Source organism: Eptesicus fuscus, chromosome 2, assembly GCF_027574615.1.
Source record: "Eptesicus fuscus isolate TK198812 chromosome 2, DD_ASM_mEF_20220401, whole genome shotgun sequence".
Lineage (NCBI taxonomy): Eukaryota > Metazoa > Chordata > Mammalia > Chiroptera > Vespertilionidae > Eptesicus > Eptesicus fuscus.
This window is the reverse complement of record NC_072474.1, coordinates 65,423,186-65,429,185: the sequence shown is the minus strand read 5'-3', so window position 1 is coordinate 65,429,185 and position 6,000 is coordinate 65,423,186.

Here is a 6,000-nt window from a genome sequence, read left to right as displayed (position 1 = left end):
ATCCTCTTAGTGACTGATGGTTGTCAATGTAAATTCTTAAGAAAGTGGTAAATCCTCAGTCACTGGTCAGTGCTCAGCAGGCTATCCTTTCCATTTGTTTCCTATTGTCTGGTATATTTTCCTTACAGACTTTCTCTTGCTATCTTTCCCATCTCTAAGGTCTCAATTCAAATTCTGGGTCCTCAGAGAAGCCTTTCTCAACTATACATCACATCCTGGAATACTGCCCCCTCCCCCACTCAACATCCCTTCACATACAACACACTATTGTTGATCCTCTTACTTTGTTAGATGGTACTTCTGCGAAATTCCTATTTTGTGTTGTTGTTGTTTGGGTTTATTATTCATTTCTCTTAGAATATGAACTTCATGAGGGTAGGGATTTCAAAGATATTTTTTATGGCAATATTACCAACTTCTAGAATAACATATGGCTCATAATATACACTCAGTGGTTAAGAACAGCCTCTCTGGGTCTTACTGTCTTGACTCTAGATTAAAAAAAAAAAAGACAAATACTCACTTTTTTCTCAGTTGTATCTCCATGAGAATTTAAATAGTAGAAGTTCAGTAAAAAATAGTTAACAAAAATGATAACAGTACCGGAGTGAGAAAGAGAAAGCCCCAAAAGGCAGAAAATCAAAAGCAAAAATATTATGTAATTATAGAGTTGTCTGTTGATCTCTGTGTGGTTATTTCCATGAGCCTTTAGTCAAGTATTGTTTCAAAATTCCAGGCTTGCCTCAACTAGGTGACAAAAATTAGGAATGAACTGTGTTTTCGAGCCTAACCAGAATGAATGAGAAGGAGTAGTGGAATCCCTTAGTGCACTGCAGTAGTAAAAGCAGGAACCAGCCAGAGAAAGATCCAGCAGATGGCAAATCTCTGGGGAGGAAGAGTCAGACAAGAGTCCAGCCACTTCTTCCCCAGGTGGATGATTTCCCATTACTGCCAACCCCAAGGAGCTGGGTTTTATTAGAGAAGCAGCCACTTCTTTATAAAAGCAAACAAAAGCAGCATATGACAGAATCACTTAAGTGCTATGAGAAGGACTAAATGCTATGAGGATTTAGAGGATTAAGAGCTCACAAGCTGATTAGAAATCACTTCATGGAAAACATAGCACTTTTCAGATGGGTCTCGAGTAGCACAAACCAAGCAAAGGCAAATAGCAAGTGAGAGAAATAGAAAAGAACCATCTACTATGGCTACAGCAGAGGGTATATGTGGGAAAGAATAGAGATACAGTGGGAAATTCTTGGGGACAAATAATGGAAGGCTATGAATACAACACTGAGGTTTTGCTATGTTTTGTTTAAATTTAATCGGTAATGAGCAACTACTTACTGTTTTTTGAGAAAGTTTATAACATTACTGAATTAATTTTTAGGAGGACAAATCTACTGGCAGTATTTATATGATTACTATGGTAGGCAGGATTCTAAAGTGTATAATCCCCTGCATCTTCAGTGTAAGAGAGAGCTATGGATAAGATGAGATATCACTTTGGTGATTAGCTTCTGTTATATAACAAAATTGAGTTTAAAAAAGAGAGGTTATACTTGCTGGGCTTGACCTCAGGCAAGCCCCTAAAAGGGATGTGAACCCTTTCTGGAGAAAGAGATTAGAAGTACTACATTTAACATGCAAGAAGTTCTCCAATGCTACTTTGAAATGGAGGAGACCACCTGGCAGAAATATCAGGTGGCTTCTGGACGCTGATAACAAGACTTGGTAATAGCCAGAAAAGAAAGTAAGACCTCAGTACTTAAGTGTTGTGTAAGCCAACACATGAATTAGCTTAGAAGAGGATTCTTACTCAGAGTGTTCAGATAGAAACATCACCTACCAACACCTTGAGCGGAAGACCCAGATGATCCCAACTGGACTTCTGACCTACAGAACTGTGAGATAATAAATGGACACTGTTTTAAGCCTCTAAATTCATGCTAATTTTTATGCAGCAACAGAAATCAAATCAGTTGTAGTGAGTGAGAAAGAAATGGAAGCCATTTGGAAAACCATAAAACTAGTCTAGATTAGGATAAATTAGTAACTAAATGAAAGAGATTGCAATAAAAATAAAAGATGTTAAAGAGACAGACTGTACATGACTTAGAAGCACTTGATTAGATATGGTGGTCAGAGAGAGGGAGAAGGGGAATGTGAGTCTAAGACTAGGAACCTGGATGGCTGAAAGAATCATGGTGTCATTCATAGAAGAATGGGAACCAAAAATAATATAGGGGGAGATGGTCAGTTTCATTTCAGATGCACACAATTTATAATGCCAACAAGATAGCCACAAGTTTATAAAAAATGGGAATCTGAAATACTGTAGAGAAGGTTAAGTTAGGCATGTGATTTCTGGAGTTCCTGATAAATAAATAGAAGTATGTAGCTAAAGTGAGTTTGCTGAGGAAATAATTGGAAAGAAAGATTGGTATGAAATTCCAAGATCCCAGAAGAAAATGCTCTACCACCTCTGTGTTCTTGACACATCCTCTGCCTGGAATATCCTATCTGAAATAGCCCTGGAAAACCACATAGTTATGCTTCAAATCTCAGTTTAAGTCATCTCCCCCATGCAGCACTTTCTGCCTTACTTAACCACTCCAAATTATTTTAAGGTTTCTTAAGTGGCAATATTCTTATCTTCCTAGTTGACTAAGTTATCAGAGGACAGGGACCTTTTCAACTTGTAGTCTCAACACCAAATTAAGGGTCAAGAACAGAAAAGACACTGAATATTTGTTGAGTGAAATGAATTGAGGATTCATTGTCTCTTCGTGGAAGGATCCTCATATAAGACCCTATTAGTTACTTCACATTTTCTATCGCCCCTTCTTTCTTGACAACTGACCTTGGATTCTATGTGCAGTGGCAATGTTCCTGGGCCCAGACAAGATATTTGAACTCTCAGACCCCCATGCAGGTAGAGGTGACCATGTCATAAAATTTTGACCAGTGAGATATAAAAGATACTTGCCAGGGCTCTGAGAGAGCTTGTGCTTTTCCTGATGAAAAGAAGATATAGCTGGTGCCTGCCCTTTCCTCCTTCTTTCTACCTTGAGGAAAAACTTAATGGCTGGAGTTGCAGGAACCATCTGGTGACTCTGAGGCAACAAGACAGAAGGAAATGATATGTGAGTCACATAAACACCAGTAATGACATTGTCAAGCCACGGAACAAATACCAACAGCTCCTTAACTGCAGACTTCTTACAACAGGAAGACAAATAATCCCCTATATGTTTAACCTGCTATGAATCAGATACATAAAGTATATGTATGTAGTTTTTATTTGCAGCCAAGTAACTTTGCAATTAATAAGGTTTTAAATATCTTCAATCAACCTTCTTATATTTGAATCAGCTCTAAAATTCCTCTCTAGCATAAAATATACTTCCCGAGGCAGCAAATTGATTAGCTATTAAGACTTTCCAGACCATTTGGAGAGTTTAAGACCATGAGAAAGCCTTCTCTTATCAAAAACTTTCTATGATTCCCTATGTTCCCCTGATCTAGCATTCAAGATCCCCCATAAACTCACTCTACCCTATATTTCTTTTCTATTTTCCTGTGGCTTCCAAAACACATACTCTATTCAAATCAGGTTAGTCTTTTGTCTCAACAGACACTGCCTTATTAACATGGAAAGCTCATTCTTATGTCTGCAATTTATTGCTCACTGTTACTCTTTCCTAAATGACCAGTCCTTTAAGTTTGACTCATTTAAAATTCTACCCACTTTCAAGGCTACCGAAAGCCCCACCTTTTCCAATGAATTTTCCGTGGCTACTCCTTCTCTCACTGATCTCCTTTCCACTGACACAGCAAACTGTGACATAGTCTCCAAAACATGGTTGACCATCCTATTAATACTTCTCCCTTTATTTGTTAATTGTCCTGTGTGGGTTTCTTTGGTTCACCTACTAGAAGGTAAACTCCTCCAAACCTGAGGCACACTCTCCTTATATATTTTTACCACAACTGCTAATGCATACATACATATTTAATAATAATTGCTGATGGGAAGATTTTAGAAAAGAAATGCATGTAGTGCTTAAGAGAGCTAATAAAGACATGCATAACACACATCAAACATACACATGATTTTTGTAGTCAAAAGAAGCTCAACTCAACAGAATGCACTAATATCCCAAATTGATTTTATGAACCTTTTGTTTATTAACTGGCAATGACTTATACAGGGCAAATGAATAATGGGGATTTGCAGCATGAAACACCTGCTGAATAGGACACAGAAGGAGGGGGACACACTGTTAGTGGGGAAATGCAGGTGGGAGATGCTTACAGTGGCACTCGGTGCATCTGAGTGTGTGTGTGTGTGTGTGTGTGTGTGTGTGTGTGTGTGTAAATGCAGAGAAAAACATCTGGAATCAGACCCCTAGAACTACCCTCAGTAGTCACATCTGGGGAGATGGAGGGGGGAAATGTCTTCCTTTAACTCTCCTGTGTTTAGGAAAAGAAATTTTCCTCTGATTCAGTAGTTGGCTGTAACAGTAACACTCACTGTCTAGCATAAAATAAGAAATTGCTGTTATTAAAATGTAAAACAAACTTTAATTAAGCATACTAATAAGAAACCAAACACAAGGCACTTGTACTAACATCTTATTGAATTCTGAAGTTCCTTTTTCTGAATAGCTGCAAATCCTCCATACATCAAGTAGGCCAGATGTTCAGCCAGAATTATGATTCTAATAATTTATTCCTTGTGGGGGAAGGCATGTAAAGATGCCAGCATTCTGAGACAATTTAATCTATCCAGATCTGAGATTCTGTGGCCTCTGATAAAAGAAACACTGTGCAGTGGTTGGGAAGTATCCCAAGATGGTATCTCCAGGTGTTCTGATGACGGAACTATTACTTCCAATTCAATGTGCTTTCAATTCCATTCCCCAGGAGGTCACTCAGAGGGTATGGCATGGGTGCCATTTATTTGTCAGTTCTAGAAATGATGCTGCTGGCTTCATCTGTTTCAGCCCTTGCTCCATCTTCTTGGGTGTAAGTTAGTTGTAAATGAGACACTTTTTGTCCAGGATTTGCTGGCTTCTATCCACACATTCTTTTCCAGTCCTGCAATTAGAGCTGAGAGTCCCAGCTAGGGATCATGCTACCAGCTTAACATCTCCTTGTTACTCTGTTTATTCTGATTGCCATGGCATCTCACCAAAATATAAAGATGGGTATGGCTTGACCACTGCTTTAGACCAAAAACATACAAGTGTCTCTCTTAGCTTATAACTGACTCTACTTTAGCACTCGCTATGTGCTAGGCACTACACTGGTATCTTGACATGGACTATCTTTTATAACAACCCTGTGAGACAGGAACTATTTTCTACTCATGGCTCAAATAAGAAAATGGAAGTGTGAAGAAGGGGGAGTAGATATACCTAGGAAGAAATGAAAGTAGGCATTGAGGACATATGCCCACAGTCCAGTTTCTACAAATGAAGAATCATGCTGAGTACAGAGGGGCAAAGATTTGCACTAGAGCTAAAGGAAGAGAAGTCTCAGGGATGATTTCAAAGAGGAGGAAGATAAAATTTGGGCAATGCAGACTGGGGCTGGGGAAGACCCACAACTATACATTTAAAGGTCAGAGGTGACCACCAAAGCAGAATATCTTTCTTCTCCATTTGGCATCCTCCCAGGGCAGAGTATGAAGTTGTGAGGAACACGGGAGACAGGCCCAGGAAGAGGAGACGGCTCACAGAACTGACAGAGCGCAGCAAGGAGAGGGAAAGAACCAAAGATTCACAGGGGAAACACAGAGGAAGAGGTCCCCAGGGCCTATGGAACTTTGCAATTCCGTCTTCATTCTTAATCACAAAAAGCTCTTATGTTCTTTATGCCAAGCAAAGATCACACGTGACCTCATTTAACCCTCACAACCACGCTGGAAGTATGTGTTATTATCTGCAGAACCGTTCCAAGAGGGGCCGTAAAGGCAAACCAAACTGCAACGGG